This window comes from Pezoporus flaviventris, unplaced genomic scaffold (genome assembly GCF_033815535.1).
Source record: "Pezoporus flaviventris isolate CSIRO_AGI_PZ_B2104156 unplaced genomic scaffold, CSIRO_AGI_Pfla_v1 ptg000013l, whole genome shotgun sequence".
NCBI classification, from domain to species: domain Eukaryota; kingdom Metazoa; phylum Chordata; class Aves; order Psittaciformes; family Psittacidae; genus Pezoporus; species Pezoporus flaviventris.
The window spans coordinates 817623-840802 of record NW_026892561.1 but is presented as its reverse complement, the minus strand read 5'-3'; the positions used below and the strand labels follow the sequence as shown (position 1 = coordinate 840802).

The following is a 23180-nucleotide window of genomic DNA, read 5'->3' as shown; positions in this document are numbered from 1 at the left end:
GAGGTTATCTGATTACCCAAATCTTATTGCTGGGGAAAACGTTTGTCGTGTTACCTGAAGCCATGAAAAGAAAACAGTAAATATAATGAAGCATTAACGCCCATCAGGCAGCATGTTTATAGGCAATTGTTTCCTTCACATACCTTGAATTGTATAATGAGACTGAGTGAGTTTTACTATGTATGAAGAACAGTAATCATCCTCAGGTGAACTGCCTGGAAAGCACTACTGTTGTTATGAAATGGAATTTATATGTAAAAAGAATAAAACAGATCTGAGTATTAAGTAGGTCCTTACTGACATGACTGGAAGCAATGGAAGAGAACCAGAAACTGCCTGATTTGTCACTAAAGAGAATGTGACCTAGAAAAGTACTTTTCCACTGTTCTACAGGCCCTGAAACAATTTCTCTTTTAACTTGAACCCTCCTTGATTCATCACCCTTAGGGCACCATCAAGTTTCCATTAGTAGCTAATTGCAAACTTGTCCCTACCTCAAAATCAGTAAATTCCTCTTTGGTCTTAGCTCAAACTGAATTCTTATAAGCCTTAAAACAGGGTTCACAAAGCAGTCTGTGAACTGACTGCCAGCTAGAGAGGTTCGGTCTCAAAGGAGTGCAGAAAGCTCACCTCATGTCCCCATGTGGAGACCCAGAAGCACGGACAGCAAGACAACACCAGTCCAAATGTGGCAGCATTACAGGATAATGAAAGAAGAGTGTAGAACAGGAAGCGAGCATGAATCTAAGATAGGTTTGGCTACAAGACTAGATGTTATTTTACAGCTTTCTCCAGAAGGACTGTGATGCAAAGGTGAATAAATGAAGGGGACTGTGTGTGAGAAACCAGAAGCTGAGATGTTGAAACCACCCTTCTCCTTCTCCTTTTCTCTTGGTCTTTCTCTCCTGAGGCTCAGCCAGTTCACTGTTCATCTGTGGCTCATCAAAACAGACATCCTTTCTATTTTATAGAGTCACAGATTGTTGGGTATGAAGATTTTCAAAGGTAATAAAAAACCCCAACCATTATTCCTCACTGTAAAGATGGATGGTTGCAGCTCTGAGAAGACATAATGAATATGGAGCTAAGTGACATACCACTTCTGATCCACAAGGAAACACGCTTTCCCTACCTATGTCCTTCAACTCTAACACTTGTCCCTTTCCCATCAGGCTCTGAAAGATCTCTTGGCTTGCACCACTGGCAAAAGACACTGCAAGGTTTGTTCTACTGTAACAGAAAGCCCAGACACAGGTAACTGTGAAATAACTAGATCATGGTGTAAAGATGGTAAATTATTATTCTACAAAATCTTCCTTTTGGAAGTGCAAGGAAATAATATTTTGTGTTGGACTGGATAACAGATGTTAATCCCATCTCCTCTTTGTGGGTGCACTCCAGAGCACATAACTAAGAAGTGCATCTCTACATGGAGAGAGCCAGCCTAGCAAGTGAATGATGCCATTTTGCCCCATGTGTGGCACTCTGCACAGATTCTCTTTATAGGAACAGAAAAGGAGGAACCCAGGTGTTTTGTGAGTTGGGGCAGCTGACAAATGTAAAGATCTCATATACGCAGCCCAGAGGATTTGTTTTCCTAAACAAACTTGCAATCATCTGTCTTTTTAAATATAACTTCTGTGACACACAGAGGAGAAGCAGAAAGCGATGCCGAAAGCTTTCCATGCTCTATTAATTTTATTATGTAAATCCACTCCCCAATTGATGTTTTCATTCAAAAGTAGCACAAGATCCGTCATTATTCCTCGATGTAAAGGAAAGCAAAACAAGTAGTATTCAAGCAACTACTCTCATTTGGATTATTATTTTAATACAGCAGTATTGTCTGTAGGTAATTTTTAAAGCATGTTTGAATAGTGATTCCAGGCTGCTCCTTCCCAGAGGCTCTTTAGCTCTGTCAATATTTATTACTATTGCTTTTGTAAATACAATAGAAAGCAGAAATGTTTGACTTTAACCTAATAAGCAGATTTTGAGAAATGGACAACAAAATCACTTTTCTGCTTTTTGAGTTATCTGTCTCCATAGCTAATAATTCAGCAACAAAGGGAAAGAAAAACTCACAGAGACTGAAACCCCATGGAAATACGTGCAAAGCATCCTCAATGTTCTAACGTCAGTTCTACTGCCATAGGTGGTTATTAAGTGATAGGACAAAGGGATGATGGGTTCAAACTTCAACAGGGGAAGTTCAGGTTAGATAAAAGGAAGAAGTTCTTTACTGTAAGGGTGGTGAAGCACTGGAACAGGTTGCTCGTGGCTCCCAGTTCCTCAGAGAGCTGTTGGCTGTTCCCTGCTACAGCAGGTTAAAAGGCTGTAATAAGGCCTTAATAATGAAGATATTAATTATGTATGTTTAAGTATTTTACAATAACTGATTGGCTGCAACAAAGATGAGAGTTTTCTTAGTATTCTTACAAGAGGTGTTTGGAAAATGGGAAAGTCTGCAGCCAAGTGAACAAAACGCACTGCCTCCAATACTGGCATTGCTGCTAGAAACCCTAGAGGACAGGTAGTCCTGAGCCAAACAGGAGGTGTTTGAGGCCAAACCTGAGAAACTTCCCATTGTGTGTGAGAAAGGAAAGGTTGTTTCTCTACAGAAGCCTGAATCCAACTTGACATTCACACTCTTCACATGGTCGGTCACTTTTCAAGGTTCACTACACATTTCCTGGCACTGAACAAAATTCCAGTTGGGGGTTGAGGAAGAGTTTGTGAAAAACCCCATGTGAAAGCACACGTCCCCATTTGGCACTGGGGAACTCAACAGCACCACATTTGTCTCAGTTCTGTTTTCTGCCAGGTTTGACTAGGGTTTAGTTGTTTAGAGTTGCATTTTGCTTATACTTCAATTATATGAGCATATTTTGGGTGTTTGGATTTTCTGGCTCAATTATTTTACTATAGAACAACTACAACAGAGTCTGTGTTTTACCCCAGGAAAAAGGCAAGTATATTTTCCAATTATAAGGGCAATGTAGCACTTGTATATCATTATGAAGCTGTTAACAAAAATACTACATTTTCATTAGCTAAAAGGCTATTTATCCCTAATGAGTTAAAGACTTAAGGCAAAATTCTGCTTTCATTTACACCAGCATAAATCTGTAATCCATCTGAGTGCCTTTGGATTTATATTGGTGTCAATGAAAGCAGAATTTGGCCTGAATGCTTTTGGGTTTGACTTTTTAATCTCTTTTCACTTTAAGAAAGTCATTATTCACCAGTAACGACCAATCAATAACAGTAATACTGGGGGGAAGGAGAAATCAAAGGGACTTCTTTATTTCCTCCCCCACGGATACTGTAGAACACATCTATTGAAATACAAACCATAGCCTAAAAGGTGTAAAGAAAGAACAAACTTCAAGAGTGCTTTGCAGCCTGGATGCTGATGCACATCTACATCTGAATGAGAAACACAGAAATTGAAGCTGGCCAAGTTCTAGGACTTCCTTTTGAAAAGAATAGTAACTGGGAAGCAGTTGACCAACAGTAGGATGTGTTCTGGGACCAGTAGGAGCTGTCTGAAGTGTAGCCTACCACAGCAGAACACCTTTGCACAATATTCAGCGTTATCAATCTTCCTTGAGAATTTCATGGTCTTTACATTGGAGAAAAGTTGCACTTGGTAAGACTTTTCCACTGGCTTCAGGGAAACAGTAATCTTGTATTACCAGATTTATACAGAACTGATTATACCAGATACATTTATACAATACAGCAAATCACAGGTGTATAAGTGCCTGACAGGCTGTAACACCTCCATTAAAGCAAAGCATGCTATACCAATGATGTTTATATGACCAATACACTTAGTCATTTCATATGCCAAACTCTTGAAAAATGAAATTATAAATATGAAAATATGAATATATATAAATATATAAATATATACATATATATAAATGTATATGTATTTAAATATTAAAAAAATATAAATATGAAAAAAAAAATGTCAAAAAATAGCAGAGAATCTGTACAAATGATCTGGAAGTAATTAATGTGTTACCTCTTGTATGGGAACTGTAATGCTCCTGTATTCCTGTATGGGAATAGCTCTGCTAGGGATTGACTGCAGGAACCTTAACAACAAAGGATTTATTGATAGCCAGTGATAGTACTACATGTGGCATGGACTAGTGACCTTCACAGCAAACATTCTGGGTTTATCTTTCATCACATTTCTTTCTGTTGCTTTGTAACTGTAGCACATTGTACCTGCAACATCTGGTCCCAAAGCTGAATTAGTACATCTGACTGGTAAATGACCTTCCATAGCTATCAGCAGTACTTCTGCATCCCATGGGTTTTGTGCAACTCTCTTAAATGTTTGGAGTACTAGGTAAGGTGCAATCCTCACTGATGCATTAAATTTCTCCCTAATTTAACATTACATCAACCCAAGAAAGCTTTTTTGCAGCTATAAAGGCTACTTTTTAAAAGGTAGGTAATGCAAAGGTAACATGTCTGCAAATACAACAGAAGTTATTAAGGAATCGGAAATAATAGAGATGGTGATGAGCTGTGAGACCAATCCCAATGGAACATTTTCATGAAACCTAAAAGTTAGATTTAATAAGTCAAAGTATTAAAGAGAAGCTGCAATGGCTGAGATTTCCAAAATCTGTAAAAAGATCAACTTTCTTCTGGTGTGAAGGCTGTATTTCACAACAACATTTGTTAGGAAGTCTGTTGATTACAGATTACTTAAGCCAAGGATAGTTGAAAACCCTAGGAACCCATGTTGCATATTCGGTCATCTTGCAGAGGCCACCACAGCCGTTCCTCTCCAAGTGTGACCTCCTTTCAGCTAACCCAATAGGTCTGTTCATTCTATAGTCTTGGAGGCAAAGACAAGTTCTGTTTGCAATACTGTATTCATGTACACTAACAGGAGTGAGTGTAAGCAGAAAGCATCAAGTTCTTGTTTGTCCCAGTTTTTAAAACCCAGCAGATTGTTGCTAATGCACATTTTTTCTGTCTTCCCTGATTGATTCAGCTAGTGCTTTTATTTGCTTTCATCCACAAAAGTATTTGCCAGCAGTAAACAAGTAATGTAAATACAATTAAATACAAAAAGGAGGTGCATTCCATTGCCTGAATAATTACCCGGGAAAATATTGTAATAAGCATCAATAAAACAATGTTTAGTGTAAAAGAAGTAGATACATGCAGCTGTAGGAATATTTCTCAGTATGAGTAAAAGCATAATTTCTCACTCTGCTTTACTTAGTTGAGTTCAACTCTATAATCCTATTAGCCACTAACCCCTGGAGAGTATAAATAAAAGTAGAGTCACTGAGGGCTAGCATCAATTCACATTACATGGCAGACAGATGCAGTGAAACACAGCCCTTAGGAATCAGTGAGTCCAGTCTGAGCATCTGCATGGAGCTGATGGGGAAAAAAAAAACCTTTTCAAGTATGAATTAAGAGAGGAGGTTCCTGCAGTGACAATGACAATGTTTCAAGATGAAATGTCCCTGCATCTTCCAAAGTATTCTTACCTTCTCTTGTTCTGATCAACAAGAACAAAAAGTCTCAAGCAAATAGCAAGGGAATAATACCATGATCCCACCAAACACACTTTACTCCCTGCCCACATCCATCAGCTCTGCAGTTCATATCATGCATTGTCACGTTCTTTGAAGTAAGGAAGCAATTGTATCACTTCTCTGCTGCTGGACTGAAGCACAACTAAAGGAACTTGTTTTCCTGGGCTATACAGGAAGGCTGTGACAATGCAACAAAATTAACCTGGGAACTCTTAGATATAGTCCCTGGCCTCTGAGCTCTTTGTTCTTCCACTCTTTAGGGCTAAAGGCTGGTAAAGCAGATCTATTTTTCTAGTCTCTAAAGGAGAACAGAGGAACCCAGTACACAGGTTCAGGAGGTTTTGTTCTTCTGTCATTTGTGTTACCGTCTGGTTTCTCCATTGCAGCACACATGTTAATCTGTCACAGGTTTTCTATCGTTGCTGAAATTCTCCATTCCTTTTGTTTCCACTTGCTTGTTTCTCCATTTTTTTATCCTCACTACCTCTGCTTATTGGGGTACAGCCTCTTTTCTTCCACTTATTTGCTTTTCTCCCTTTTAGCATGTTTAACACATCTTTGTATGGTGCCTCACTGCAGCAGAAGCCAGTGGAGGAACTGTGCACCTACTGCTGATGTGTAGGATACACAAAGGGTAAGATTAATCTAATTCTTCTTTGCATCTCGGGTACCTGAGTAAGGGATAAATAAGGACTCTAGTGCTCTCTGGCTCTCATAGCTCGCTACTTGTATTGAGGTATCGAGGTTTAAAGTCCCGGGAGAATATCAGCCACTGCAGAATTGGCTTTCAAATTCAAAGGGGGAAAAAAGCACATTCAGTATTCTATCTATAAGGAGAATGATGATTTCAAAGTCATGGGGCATGAAGCTCAAGCCTTTATTGTTTCTAGGTTGTGATGAATATGAATGTCTCAGCAAATGAGCAGACACTCTTTGGGAAGCATAAGTGAAAAGTCAGCTTTGAAAGGCAGGCCATGAAAGTGTTACTGAGGACCTTCTAAGTAAGCAAAAGTATTTGCAAATCAATAGGTGTCAATCATAACAAACATTTCAAAACTGCACTCGTGCCTCGTGTGAAAAGTGAAGATTGGAGTCAAACCACCAAACTAATTGTTATTTAAAGCTTAGCAGAAGATTTAACCCCATATTTAACCCCAGAAGATTTAACCCCAGGCTTCTAGTGCAACAGTTTCATGTGTTTTTTGCCTTCCTTCCCCATCCAGGTTAACTTCCAAGTCTCATCTGACCTTTAAAAAGCATTCTTCATCTCTAACCTGAAAGAACTTACATTGGTTCTGCATGGGCTTCCAAACACCCTCACAGCTTTATCAACCAGAAAGATTTGTTCCAAAGCATCATCCCAATCCCATTGTGTTCATGTCTTTTTACACTTACTTCCCCATTAGCCTATTGGCCATATTAAAGAAGAGGCTCCACTGACGATACTCCTTGCAGAATTTCATGAAATGAAATCTACCATTTCCCACAAGGATCCTAGCACATTTACTTCAACATTTCTGAGGAAAGCTGAATCCTATTATTGATATGCCACTGATTTATATCAGGAAGGCTCAACACCCAGATACAATTTATCTTGGCCTAGTGTTTGGAAAATGAAATATTCTGTATCATGTACTTTGACAAATGTATCTAGGCACTGGATCCCAGAGGTAGCTCTAACAAATAGTTTCATTCTTGCATTCTTCTGGAAATGCCTAAACCCAGCAGCTTCCCAGAATTGCTTTTGGAGACTCACATTAAGTAGTCTCATTGCTTTTGGAGAGAATTAAAACCAAACCACTAACCCTCAAGCTCAAAAGCTGCAGAACTCATTTATTTTTAAACAAAATAATTACAAGAAAAACACTAACCACAAAACCTTCACCTTTAAAGTCAAGCAGCCTGACTGAATTTGTCCTTGGAAATCTTACAGCAGTAGGGAAAGAAGCATATGTTAAAGAAGTGAGGATCTCTTCCACCAAGAACTGAGGATCAATTTATTTGCTCTGGATGCAGTCATGTATCTAATCCTACCATAAATACTGTATGACTGAGTTAGACTGATTTGATGGCAGCTCTGTAAGTATAAAACCCCTTGACCTGACGTACCAGCTCTGCTGCTGCCATCAAGATGCTGCTGGAGCTGAGGGTGTGGGCAAAGCCTCAGAGCTACATCCTCACCTAGGACACATGCCATTAACAGTTGAAACTTAGATCCCTCCCTACCCAGGTGGTTCAGGCTGAGCTGGGAGAGGGGGGTCTAGCACAAATCCTCATGTCGCAGGACACAGTTTGTGAGTTGCTCATGAGATGCAGGCTGCAGACAGATGTACAGGGATTGCCATTGGGATGATGACATTTAAAGTTGGACGTGCTCTGCGTTACCATGGCATTCAGGGTACTTAGGGCACTGCAGTAGCTCTGTGCTTCTCCAAGTACTCTGGGCATCTGCTCACTAATGTCTAGCTGTTCTTGGCTCCAGAAAAGCCAAGTGGTAGGTTAGATTCACCCATAGTCCATGGCATCTAGGCAATGGGTTCACACTTCCTTGCCTCCCCATGGGATATTTCAGCAGGTAATTTTAATCATCTCTAGATATCAGAGCAAATTCTCCACCAGCTACAGCCATGGAGTAACACTAATTATAGAATCACAGAATCAACTGGGTTTGAAAAGACCTTTAAGATCATCAAGACCATTCCCCAGCACTGCCAAAGCCAGCTGTAGCAATTGAACTACCACAGGAGAACCAGCTCTGCCTGTGTCCTTTCCCAGCTCCCGCTGACCTGCATGTCCCAAAACTATTAGCTTTTCCAGAGACCTTAATGCTTTCTGCCAGTGAGAGAGTAAACTGGGCTCAAAGGATATGAAAATACATTGCACTATCAGTCCAGAGAACAAGGCTGAGCTCAGAAATTGAAGTCGAGCTTATTGTACAGAGCAGCAATGCATCTGACCAAGTGGCTAGCTTGGGTAGTACTGCTTGACTCTGCCTTGGCATTGTCACTAAATCCTCCAGTCTCAATACACCTCTGTGGAGATGACATCACGGTATCAAAATGAAATGAGACTATTTAAATGCAAGACTATCATGGTGCTAGTACCATGTGAAAATGAAACTAACTCCATGTAACCCCACAGGGAGCAAGTTACAGTTTGAGAGGGAAATAAAACAATGTAAATGGATGTTGCACTGGACTTAAAGAGCCCACTGAGGCCAAAGTCTGTTACTGAATTTGTTTGGGCATTCAGCTTAATTTGTGCCATATATCTTGAGCTGGGTGCATTGTTTTACTGGAGAGCTATTAACTAAAATTAACATGCAGGAAAGTATGTTAGTGTTCTGGCAGGGCTTGACCTAAGCTGTGAAAGCAAAGACACTGGAAGTGTGGCATTTTCTTCCTGAGTGGAAAATGTCACTGAAACAACTCAGTGATACAGGATGAAACAACGATGACTATTCTAGCAATGGCAAAGAAAGATGTTGACAAACTCATTGGAAATGAGAATGTGAAAACATAAATGATATGGGAAGGTGGGGATCCAGTTGGAATCAAGGCTTTTGGGGTAGGGAGGGGTAAGTGCAAATGAAATGTCATCATCAAGAATCTGAAGGGTGTGAAAGACCAAAAAGCTAGTCCTTAAGGAAGGTGTAATGGCACAAAGCTGAGCCTAAGAACTATCAGTCTGATGCCCAGAAAGAGTCTTGTGCTAGTGAGAGCTGCTGGGCTGTGACAGCAGGAGGTTCCACCCGGATCTCTGTGAGGTGTGCTGGGATGCCTGGTACAGAAATACATGTTCATGTGCTGCTTAGCATACCAGCAGTGACAGACTCATGTACCACATGCTGTAGCTATCCTGAGCAATAGCAACAGGAATATAGAAAAACTTGTATTTTTGACAGCTGGAAGGGATGTCACAGACACTTCACCAGACAGCTTGAGGTCTCAAGGTCTACCTAGGCAAATTTCCAGTTGGAAAAAGGACATAAGGAGGGAGGCCCAGAGCCATGGTCATCCTCCCACCACAGTGCATCTATAGCTCGCCTTTTGAATCTATTTAATACTAAGAAAAATAAAAGTAGATACTAATTTCCCAGATGATCACAAGACTTAAATAGATTAATGAGCAAAGACACTAAAAAACTTATTATCATTTATTGAAGAGGAAGCTGAGATTTATCAGGAGTCTCACAGGAATAAGAACATTTCTCTGCTTGCTGGTGACCAAAGGAAGGGATGGAGATATTCCTGACTGAGATTAATTTAGGTCACCCTAGTGCTTTTCTCAACATGCATTTCCACAGCATTCCACAGATGCTCCCAAAGAAGTATTATAGTTCACGAGGTCTATAATGTCAAAAATACTCAGGGAATCTGTAATCCTGGAGTATTTCTACAAGTCCTTAAAGTGCACTTGATTTATGGCAACTGGCCTTACTACCAAATCCCTGGGAAGTTTTGGCTTGGAACTACATGCAGCCACTATACAATTCCTGTTCTATTGAAGTTAAATGTAACAGGTACTCATTTAATAAAAATTATCTTCAAAAGACAGAAAACAAACCAGAACTTGATTGGTGTAGATCAGGAATTACAGACATGATACATGTTAGAGCAGCTTTTAGGATACAGGAGAGTAAAAGAATATTAAATGTGTGTTTGCTGTGCATCGTCATTCTGAAACTCCCAACTCTGCAGAGAACTGAGAAGAAAAGCACAAGGAAATGCAGCAGAAGCTGGAAACACTGAAGTCTGACACCTAGATATTGCCTATCCAATTTAGGAATATGACTTCCCATGCGTTCCTGTGACTGTTCTAAAGAAACACAGCAGATTGTGATTCAAGAGAGAGAATTCCAAAACCAGTGAGCTGAAATGATTCCCTGGATATAAAAGTTTTAAGCTGCAGGCTGCAGGACTAACCTGTCAGTTAACTTCAAGAAAGCCAAACTTTCCAGATCATAGAAACACAGAATCCTAGAAGGTTTTGGGCTGGAAGGGACCTTAAAGTTCATCCAGCCCCAACCCCCTGCCATGGGCAGGGACACCTTCCACTAGAGCAGCTTGCTCCAAGCCTCATCCAATCTGGCCTTGAACACTGCCAGAGATGGGGCAGCCACAGCTTTGGGCACCCTGTGCCAGGGCCTCACCATTCGCATAGTAAAGAACCTCTTCTTAGTACCTGATATAAATCTTCCCTCTGTCAGTTTAAAGCCTTCCCGCTTGTCTATCAAAAAAAGCTCCTCTCCAGATTTCTTGTCGGTCCCTTTAGGCTCTGGAAGACTGTTATAAGGTCTCTCCAGAGCCTTCTCTTCTCCAGGCTGAACAAGCCCAGCTCTCTCAGCCTGTTCCACATCCGGGTTTCAGGTCCAGCACCCTCCATTCTCCCTGTTATCAGGTACAGGCAGCCTATTTCCAAGCCATCAAAGGATCAGGCTCTGGGAAGATTCTGATCTCTGGGTATGTGACAGTTACAAATGATCTGTGCAGGCCCTATGACAGGCTGCTTACTCAGTAACTGATGAGCTGGTGTCCCGGAGAGCAGAGCCCATGTATTTAGTAAATGACAGAACCTCTGTGTTGATAGAATCTATGTGAACAGTAAAGAAAATCAAATACAGATGTGGGAAAATGTGGAAAATCAGAGATCACCTCCCCCCAGTTCCCCAAAGTTATATTATAACACTAATGAAACCTTAGTGTAAAATGCAGCTGCTACTTCCAGGATGTATGCACGGAATCTACCTGGTGATAGTTCCCCAGGCAACCCTGCAACAGTGGCATATGCTAAAAGAAACTGAATGGAGAGTGGAGTGGCCAGGCTCTGTTATAGTCCCTGCAAAAGTGGGAACTTGAAAGCATCATGTCCTGATAAAACACACAGCAGCTGCCAAAAGAGGAAACTAGAGTTGTATTTGTAAAAGCAAAGCAAGAGGATTTTACACCCATCTAACAAAGTGTGTATGACTAGAGTCTGACTCAAGTTCCATAGGCCTATAGTTAAAAAGTTGAAACCTGCATTACTATGGAGAAGCCTGGACAGATCCAAGGCCTCTCACAAGGTCATAATGAATAACACTGATGAACAAAGAACTGATAGGAAGAGAGAAGGCTTTACCCTTGTGTAGACAGATTAAAAAACAGAGCTAACGAATCTCTATCAGGAAAGGCTATCCTTGAAGCCTGGGACAGCACACGGACATTGTCAACATATGGCTTCACGTGGCAGCAAAACATGACTAGGGTGTCATGATTTAACTTCATGAAACCTAACTGTCTACTCTGTGTCTTGGTAGGAGGGCTACAAGGAGTTACTATCCTCAATTAAACGGTATTAATATGTGAAATTAGGAAAGGGAAAGCAGGGAAGACTCCATTGTAACTTTCTGGATCAGTCCATGAGATCAGTCTGTCTCCTCCACCATAGGGGCACCTATTGGGTAAGAACTGCATCTTATGTGCACTCAGTTACTAACTCATGCCGCTGGTTTTAGTCATTATAATCTGGTTGTGCATCGCTTCCAGCTTCTTTTTGCAGACAGTCTCTGTCACCGGCAATCACAAACCTTTATATGGCATGATTTTATATTAATAAAGAGTGTTATTCCATAAACTGTCAGTGCTGGTCCTTTGTGGGTGCCAGCAATCATATTCTTATAAAGTGAGCAGACCCACTGAGGGATCCCCCTTATGCTATTCCCTGAATCAGTTAGTGGAATCACCTCTGATCCAGCAAGAATGCTCACTGAAGGGTCCCTATAATGGTGCATTGACAGACTGGGTGGACACAAGGGTCTCAGCTTTCCTGGGGCACTGATACAAGTGTGAGCAAACATGAGGGGTTGAGAAAATCTCCCCTCCACCTTCACATGACAACAGGCTTTACACTAAATGCCCATGATGGATAGATTTGTCTTGCTGTGTAGTGCTCTGATTCCAATATATTAATTCAAACTACACATGTAATTCAAAATTTTCCTGAAATATATTCTTGATTACAGGAATGCTGAAGCACTGTGCTTTCAAGTGGTTGCAAATGACAAAGTGCTACGCTTTGCTCCAGGAAAGGATTTGGGTCCATGTTCTGAATAAAGTCTGTAGCACACTCTCGCTAGCTGCAATTAATAAAGGGTAGGCTTCGATTTGTCTATGTGACAGTGTGAATCAAAGGAAGTAGAGGGAACAAGCCCCCCACCACATGGTATCTATGAAATGAGATGAGGAAGGGTGGAGAAGGTGGTTCTGCTTCTCCCACAGAGCTTTGGCCAAAATCTAATCAGATTTGAAAGAGCAAAGAGCTCAAACCTCCCACCTGGAGGGATCTCGGAGACTTCACCTTTGTGTTCCACAAACAGTGCACAAATCCACGTGTTTTATTGTCAACGTTAATCACAACACTGAGATTTCAGAAACATGCTTATACTAAATGAAAGAATTCTGCAAGATCTTAAGTTTCCCAGGTGCCTACTTTGGGGTCTTTGAAGCCCACCTGGGGGGGGGGGGATGAGAGATACAGATATAGAGATACAAGTAGAGATTCCCTTTCCTAAAAGGGAAAGAAATAACTCTCTCCTTTCCACAACTCACACACAGCTTTATGAGGTTCCTTTGTACCAGAACCTCTACAACACCAGGAAGCTGTGGTTTTGCCAAAGTTTGTTGGGGTCGATTTCATTTTATTCTCCGTTTAGGTAATGTAGAAGCAAAAATTCCTAAATTAATTGTCTCAGTATCTCAGTTTCTTTGTTCCATTTTTGTTTTTTTCCTCTTACCTTTTCATCAGGTCAACCTGACGGACTAGAGCAGACATGCAAAACCACGATCTCACTGAGGCCAGTGAGGTACTGCAGCCCGAACATCTGAGTTACCTAACCTGAAAATGTTCTGTCCTACATTCAATTTTATTATAAGAGATGCAGGACTTCCTGGATTAGCCTTTTGAACTAACAAAGATACAGAGTAAGCCTTGTCTTACTGAAAACATGAAGTCACTACTATCTGCTTGCCAGAATGGTGTCGCATTCAGATTTGCACAGGCCAACATGCCCATCAGTGTCTGCGACCTAGCAAAGGTTGTCCTCTTGGTGGGTGAGTTTTATGACCTTCCGAAGATGGGGGAATCCAGTCCAATGAGCAGCTGCAACAGCAATCCTTTCATCTCTGACCTCCAGGCTAGATTACTATAACTCATTAGACTGTTACAGTGAAACATGCTAATACATTGCACATTAAGAGTCATTGATGTATCAACACCTGGGGTGAAAGTCTCTATAGGAAGAGTTCAACATGCCATGCATTCCTTGCAGCCACTGCCATACTCCATGGGTTAAGCCACTTCATCTGCCCTAGGCTCTTAGCTGGCAAAGCTTTTCCTGTTATCTTGAAACAGAAGCAGAAAAGAGCAGCAGCTAGAGCAGCTACCTGGATTTAGCCTTACATTTTTCACAAGGAACCAAGTTTAAAGTAGACAAGCAGGGAGTAAGAAAAAAGGTTAAATGGAAGAAGCCTTATAGGAAGATAGAGGTCACAAAGCAGCTCTGTCTGGTGTTGGAGAGGATGAGCTGTGCTTATGGATCCTGCATGAGAGGCTTGCATGTTTTGTTCCATTGCTGCAGAAGGCAGAACTGTGTGCATAGTCTATAAAATGACACCAAGTCCAAATGATCATGAGGAATATTTTAGATATAGGGAATATATATACTAAATATATATATATATATATAAATAGTACACCATTATAGAAAGCCATTCTTATGCAGGTGAAGTTATACATGGAAAAATGGCATTTTTATTAGTGTATTAAAATGAAGCAAAACTGGTATAAATGTTTGTGGGGTTTTCCTCTAAAAATAGCTATGTTTTTGTCATGGCATTGTGGTGTGACCATCAGCAGCCATGTCCCTTCACAGCCACACCTGATACCTGTGCAGGTAATGACAGGCAATGAGTTCCAGCCTGACTCCACATCAGTGGCAATAAAAGGGAAGTTTAAAGATCCCCGAATCTGTTATTGCTCTGGAAACTGATCAGTGTATCACATCACAGAATCATAGAATAGAATAGTTAGGATTGGAAAGGACCTTAAGATCATCTAGTTCCAACCTGCCTGCCATGGGCAGGGATACCACACACTAAACCATATCACTCAAAAAAACATGTCAGGAGAACCATCTGAACACCCCTCTGCTTATGCTGCACTCATTCTATTAGCTGCCTTTTTTATCCTCTGCAAATTCAAGGTCCTCCTTTTTAAAGTCCTAGATGTATCAGCTCAATATAGCCATTAAGTAACATCCTCAAGATGTGATGCCTCTTGACATGCATGTCCCACAAGCACCATGAAATGTTAAAACTGAAAGTCCAGAGTTCAGAGATGGAGATTTCTTCAGGGATAGCCTGACTGGGACCTGCTCACAGAGAAAAATCAACACATCCAGAGGTCTCAATGGCTTCCACATCCACGCAGAAAAGTTATTTCAGTGGGTCCTCTCTCTTGCAATACTGACAACAGAGATAAACAGAGGTCAGCATGTCAAAAGTAAGTTAGCATTAAAAATAGCTTGCCAGAATGAGAAGAGAGACAAAGCAGCCATGAGGAATTGAAGCTAGGACAAATTTGAATACTATACCCTGAAACAGACAGTTCTTCTTTAATACCAGACAGAGACATGTTCAGTGTGCATGTTATGTTAGCTATGCCCACAAACACCTCCAGTCACTGAAGCTGCAGCCAAGGCAGGATGGAGCTGCATCAGAGGTGTGAGAGCAGACAATGCAGGATGAGCAGCATTCATGATAGCAGTCACTACTTAAGACAGAGGAGTGCTCTCAGCACAGCCCCAGGACACACTTCAGCTGAGACACAAGAATTTGCCCTTTTAATGCTCAACCCACCATAGTGCCCAAGACTGTCCATCACAGTTATTCACAATAAAAGAAGTATTTAGAGTAAACACTAACACCTTCCATGGACTTACCCAAATTCTGGCTTAAGGGTTAGCATGGGATCAAATTGTGCCATCACACAAGCCACCTGGAAAGAGGGGTTGGAACTGGATGATCTTAAGGTCCTTTCCAACCCTTACTATTCTATGATTCCATGAGCGTGCAGTGCACAAGTCTTGAGGAATACCTGGTATCAATGACTCTGACACACAGCAGCAGCAGAGTGCAGTTGCTTCATCTCGGGTAGAAAATACTCCCCATCATTTGGTAACAAGCTTCCTTGTCACCAAATCATCATAATTAATATAACCACTATCATTAGAGCTGAACTTTCCAGCCCAGTCACATGAAGTAAATCAATTCCTTCTGTGTACTTTTTTTGGATATTTTCCTTCCTCTGTGGTTAATTATTTAACACTTTTTTTCTAAGCCCTAATTCATGCCTCCTTCCTGCTTACTGAAGATAAAATGTCATCTGTGCAAGAGCTCATAATCAGCTGATTCTGACAAGCAGAGGATAAAGCACAAAGGGAAGAATATTGTTTTAAGGAGGGAGAAATCCAGATCTAACTGCTGGGACTTGTGCCAGGGATTTCAATGAGAACAGAATAGAGGCCTCATTGTTGACAGCGAAAATTGGCCCCTGCTGCTTCTCAAGGGTTTTGTTTCCTTCTAGCTTGTTGGCTGAAAAAGTGGTGAAACACAGACCAGTATAGCCCCATCTGTGTTATCAAAGTAATGGGAGGGTGATACAGCTGAGGATACAGCAAAAAAGTGGGTGAAACCCCACCAAACACAGTGCTAGCTCAGATTCTGATTGCTTAGAGAATTATTTGCCATTTGTTAAAATTCTTAAAGAAGACATAGAAATCTTCTCCGGGCTCAGCATTTGAAGACAGTCTTTGTATACCTGGCAGTCTCTGAAATCCAGTTCAGACACATTCAGTTCCTCTAAATACCAAGCTCAACTATTTCTCTTCACTCTTTCAGTTCATGAAATATTTCACATGGAAAGGCGGGGGGGAAGAGAGAACACCAAGCACTGAGGCCACAGAACAAAACCAGAGTGTTCCCATTTCACCCCTCCTCAACAAGCAGGGTTGGGTGATGTTAAAGAACCACCATCTCTTCCGCTTTCCATTATCCCTCATAGTATAAATCAGAATTCTAGAGAAGAATATAAAACCAGCCTATCCTAGTATTTTCATTTTCTCTTCGCCTTAGATACATACTCCAATACATCCTTGCCATCCTTGAATTTATTTGCACACATCTGTGTTTCATTGAAGACATACATTATAGAGCTATGTAATTATGGCATAGGAAACTGAAACCTGGAGTCTCCATTCCATGTCACATTAGTCCATTCTTACATTTCAGAGTCAAAGAGGCTCTCCAGGATGGCTGTGTTGAGATCCAAAAGCACCATCAGGCTTTAATTGCCCTGAGCAGCCTCAGCAGGAGCCTCTGCACAGGTACCTCCACCCAGGGCTCCATGTTAGCTCAACCCTGAGCCCTGACAAGCTTTGCTGGAGTGAAGCCTGTTCCCTGGTGATCTCCACAGGTTGGCTGAGCCTCCAGCTTCTATCCTGGACCAGGTCTGTCACCTACAGTTTGTCTGATAGTCACCGGACTGTCAATGGGACCCAGTTATATCACAAATCCTGTGTGAGATGACCAGCCAGTAACTGTCAGCTCCCAGCTCACTTTCCCTCATAGAGCAGCCTCATTGACTGGTTGTAAGGGAAGAAAAAAACCCCAAGCCCCAGCACATCAGAAACACAGGTGGAAGCACACGTCTTATGTCCTTAGAGCACAAATCCTGCTTTAATCACAAGACAGAGACAAACATCCAGTCAGCACCAAAACAGAATGTTCTGTCTTCGTTACCTTAGGGCTAGAGGAAAGCAGACCAGATATGCAGTAGGGGTTTAACATTGGCTACTCCAAGTGTAAATCCAATGGTGCATACTTGAGTTTTGGATGTACAATTTTTCAGTCAGTCAGTCTCTCCTTTCTGATCATTTCTGCTGAAGGCAAGTTAAGGCTTTGACAGCAGCTTTCTGCAGTTATCTGCTACCCAGATAAAGAACTGAAAGCCTTCAACAGAACCACAGGAGATTCACTGCCTCACAAGGATAATGTTTGGAGTTTACTCTGGGGAAGAGTCACTGCAGTTAACAGTGAAAGGAAAAATCACCTCGATAATTTACTAAAGCCAGACTAAAAATGAAGGTGTTTCAGTGCAGCAGTTTCAAGCCCAGCTCAGGCAGCCCAACTGCCACCTTGTGGCTAACAAATCCTCCTGCTGCAACTTTGCTACTCCATCACCTACTCCATTATTTATTCAATGCACGTACGGAATAAATGTGACTACACCATATCCCAGACAGAAATAAGGAGTTCTGATTGTCTAGAGTCCAAATATACAATACAGAGGAATATTGCTGGAATCATAGGATCATAGAATAGTTAGGGTTGAAAAGGACCTTAAGATCATCTAGTTCCAACCCTCAAGAAGAGGAAAAGAGATTTCATTTCATTAACTCAAGTCTTAGACTGCAGAGGGTGGTAGGAGTGGGAGCATCTGGGTTGGGGCAGGAGTCATCTAAATTCAGGTACTATTCTATAAACACTGATCTGACAAAGGAAAACCAACTTCAATACCTACATGAAAAAAAAACATCCTTTAAAAGCCTGGGGAAAATATTTGACAATTGGGTCAGATACCCAATCCTCTCTGCACTCCTAGAGTTGAGAAACATCACTTTTCTAGCACATTTATGCATCTTTTATGACCCCTTGGATTGACTATTTGCAAAGGTCAAAAGTAGTACTTGAGACTATGTAGAAGCTGCAATGAAACCTGCACAAGAACTTTAGAGCTTCCTCTAAGGTTTATCAAATGTTCAGCTCATTTAGCACCCTCAGTAGCTTCTGTTGCTTATGCATGGATCACCCTTTCATCATATTGATTTAATGTTGAAATGTTGGTTTCCTCACCCTACCTCTGTGGCACTTGATTAATTTTCTACACTCAATTGTGTAGAAAAGGCATGATAAGAAGCTGAGAGAAACTGGAGGGCCTTCACCACAACATCATTCATGAACAGGATAAACGCCAACTTGCAACATAGTGATGGAACTCACTATGGAGAGCAAACAAAAGACAGAAGGACCACAAGGCTGTTTACAATATGCCCCAAGACAGTTATCACTAACACCTCTTTCCCATGAAAATCTACATGCCAGTGAAAGCTGAAGGAAAAAGCAGGTCAGATCATACACCAAATGCCACAAGGACATTTTTAACTTCCACTTGTGAGATGAACTGTTTCAAAGATGAGCTATCAAAGCTGCTTTGTAGATGTGTCTCCGCTGGCTTTTCACAGGAAGGGAGCAGCAAAATGACCAGATTCCTAAATCTTATTACCTTTCTTTTTGCCTGTTCCCTGCAGCTCAACTGAAACCACTGTCCTGAACTGTTACATGGAGCTGTGTGCTCTGTAACAGGTGCCTTCAGCTAAAAGGTTTACAAACTCAATGCTTCAAAATGAATCGGTTTAGCACATACTTTGGTATCTATCATCTATCACAAAAAAGGGCTCTCACTGAGCAGAGTTTCAATCAAATTAAGATATAGAAGACAACCATTGCAAATAGAAAAGTATTCTTCAAGAACAAAATACCAATTTTCACATCTGTTTTGCTGGTCTCCAACAACATGAAAGACTGGATTAAGGATATTATACAGGTGACTAAGCTACACACCATGTTTCTATCAAGTGCTGCCCCACCAAATGCTGCTTATGATTTGCTAATGAATCTAGTATTGTCAGAAAACCATTTTAAATTGAAATATTTTAGTAAGCTGCAACAGAAGTTGCACATTTTTAGAAGGTGATAGATATCAACAAATAGCAGACTGTTTGAAACAATGTTTATGCTTAAAATATGACTACTGCACATCTCCTTTTTGTACTTTCATCGTTGTTTTACAATTGAGCTCTACTGAATTACTTTTCTAGTGGATAAATACTGTACATGCTGCAGTGTGAAGAGACATCATGTAATGTATACTAATGAAGCCATTATATCTGTAGAGGAGATCATATCTGAAATATCAAATTAGCAGGAATTAAACATCTCAAAGGATTAATGAAATGTTATGGAGTCATTCACTTCCAGGTCAACAGGTTCAATTTCAGCTTCGTTTAATAGTTATAATGAATTTATGTGCTGGAGAGAACAGTTCTCTGCATCCATTAATGAAGCAGGGTAAAAACTCCTGGCTCATCCCAGGACCAGCAGACTTCTACCAGCACAGCCACAATAATGTAGCCAGGAATATTCTGCTAGGCCTATATTTGGCACATAGCCTTAGGCTCTGGGATATCAAACATCACATTGACTGGATGGCTGCAATATGTGTAGGCAGCAAAGAGGGACACCAGAGACACACAGTTCTCTTTACAGATCTGCCAGCAATTGCTAACCCCAGCAATGAAGTTATCACCGACAGAACATTCAACCCCAGCTTTTATATGACTTAGTTAAAAGTCAATTCTGCTTACCCAGGTTCCTCTGCCAGTAGCACTTGCTGCTGTCAGCACAGACACCTGCAGCATAAGAAAGATGGGGCAGGGGCACGTGAAAGGAAGAATTGTAGCTGACTTTAATGCAGCATTACCTTACAGCTGATCATAGCATCACATCATAGAATGATCTGGGCTTGAAGGGACCTTAAAGCTCATGCAGTTCCAACTGCTGCCACAGGCAGGGACACCTTCCACTAGAGTAGGTTGCTCCAAGCCCCATCCAACCTGGCCTGGAACACTGCCAGGGTTTAATGTGACAGTAAATGCACAACAGAGATTTTTGTGATGGAGCCACAAATTTAAGATTAAAGGGGGTTTTGAGATGAAATAACCACAATGTCAACGGATTCAGGTCCTTAGTGATGATGATCAGTAAAGAAACAATAACCAGCTCAGGCTTAAGAAAAAGTAGTTAAGAAATAACTACATCAAGAACAAATAACTGTATCTTAGTCCTATATACATAAAGAGGTATATCCAGCCTCTGCAGATACACAGTGAAAGGTGGCAAACTGTATAAATGTAACAATCACCCAAAGACTATCACTTCAATTTGCCCGGAGGACTCTGGTTTTAGACACACACACAGGATGCAGCATGCTATAGTAAGCTAAGGAATGATTCAGAATGCCATGCTTCCAGCCCGAGTTTTTCACATCTTTCACAAAGCTTTGTTAAAACCACTCTTGTCAAGCTTCAATATCTCCAATAGAACTGTCAGAAAGTTCAGGTATGATAGAAAAACTTAACTATTATTTATGAGGTGCATCAAGGGATCTAGAAATGCAAGTTATTAATATCAGTTCTTACAGTGGGTGACTAAAGCATGCTCTGCGATATGGATTGGAAACCTAAAGAAGTCGCAGTGCACTGCTGACAGGAAAGTCTTATCCTGCTACCTCTGCTACCCACTATACTTTGTGATCATCCTGCTCCCCCTTCAGAAGCTCCCAAGAGCTGGAAAAACAAGGATTTTCAGCAGAGAGAACTGTGTTGTCAGTAAAACAGCCTACAACAGACTGTTTTATTGGAAATAGTTTTTCAGCCAGGGATATTGAGACACAAACCCCACACTGCAAAAACATAGCTGTGGCAGCCTACATAATGTATGAAAAAAAGCATCAAGCTTGCAGGATTGTTCTGCTTTAATGACTACAAAGAGAATTCAAGAACAAAGGGCATTCTAACAGCTGTTTGCTTTGCTTTCCTGGTATTTCAAGTTTAAAAAGACAGTAAAGATGATAAACTCGAAGTTATAAGGAGCAGTTTTTATTACAGGAGTGCCCTGAATGCACACCCCCTGCTCAGCAAACCTCTCAACACTCCCAGTACTGTAAACGCATGAAGAGATTTAGTGAGATTTGTATTGGATATTTAGTCTTTCAACAGGAAGCAGTATTGATGTTGGAAATGCAGTTGTGTTGTTACTGATCTACCCTGCCTTTTTCACTTCAGCCACTATCCTCCCCCTTGTATGACATGTGTCTTTCAAGTATTGAATTTAGATCTGTTTTTCCTGTGACATACTAAGTTACACAACTGCAACGAAAAGTTTCTACAGATCATCAGGAGTTTGCAACTAGAGTATTTTCCTATGGGATGTATTTTGAAATGATAATTATTATGATTAGCAAGCTATTAATATATTATGGTTTATATATATATTAATATTAAATATATTATTACACACACAGAGCTTAAAAAATAATTATTATAACCTTTAATTTTAAAAGTGTCATTTTTCCTATGACTTCCCAAATCTTTGGAAAGCAACGTTTTTCTGTTTAAGAAAGAAAACAGATATAGACAGATGTAATGGTTAAGTATTCACTAAGAATTTAAGGGAAAAGTGCCCTCGAGAGGCAGATGAGCATAAGGCATTTTCTGCATTGGATGTAAGATGCAGAAAGAAGAAACCCCTCCTAAAACATCTGAGAAAAATATTAGGGATAATTCAAGATGTAAAGTAAAACCTGAAATTTTCAGCATCTCATATTGCACTTTAAAACTAGTGGTTTAGTGTAGAGGTCTAACTCTTGTGTTTGGGTGTGTACTGTATGTACCTATGTCCATATATGTATGTGAGGTTTGTAAGGAAAGAGATGTGTTTTATTAGACAAATATAGCTGGAAGAAGTACACAAGCCATTTGCTGGTTATAGCTGGAAGAAGGACACAAGCCGTTTTTTGGTCTAATATAAGCCAATTCTCTCTTGAAACCTTTTCTCTCACATCACCATGATCAGGGTTATGATGCTATTTACACACAAATTAAGAACATTTCCCTTGGTGTTAAAAAAATGCACCTCCAGTGTTCCACTGCAATACTTCAGTCACTTAAAACAGTAGAAAGAGGAAATTTGTCTAGTTTCATACTTCAACACTCCAGAAACTCTATGTTGTCCTGAGTCCTAACAGACGCAAGCATCATGTTGCAAGTCGACCAGGAGCCCGGGATAACAAAACAAGCTTTGACACTGGAAGGAGAGGGAGGCAGCAGCATTGGGGTCTTAGTGTTGCTTTATAAGCTATAAGGTCCACAGGGAAATCTAACTGGTGTATTTTTCTGTTTACCTTTAGGTGACAACGTCCAAATGCTTCAACACATCACTGAACGGCTGTTACAAAACCTCCTGTCACTAGAAATAAAAATGGATGGATGAATAATGGTCAGGCTGGAGCTTCTGCATCTTGCCAGAAGTAGTGAGCAGAGATTTAAAACCAGCTTGTAAGCAATATGCAGCCAGTCTAGAGCTATGTAATCAGACCTAAAATCATCAACATTACACATACATCAACTTACCTCTGCATAGGGAGTTGCTGGTGTTTCTCAAAGGACCCTGGTTCATCGACTGAAGTCAGGAAAAGATTTACTTGTTTCACAACCTTTTTTCCCCAACTGTATTCACTGGCATCACTGAATAGGTTGGAGTTTTCCTTTCTAAAAGCTTGTATCCTGATTTAATTGAAGAAATAAGATACAGTCTGCCCCCTATATATATATAATTATATTTCAAAATACGATACATTGTAAAATGTCCACTTCATGTAAAATCC

At 40.7% G+C, this 23180-nt stretch overlaps 1 protein-coding gene across 4 annotated transcripts in view; it reads right to left on the bottom strand.

Moving 5' to 3' along the window:
• MYSM1 (Myb like, SWIRM and MPN domains 1) overlaps nt 1-23180 on the bottom strand; it is a 476369-nt gene that overhangs the window by 399243 nt on the left and 53946 nt on the right. The window lies entirely within an intron of this gene.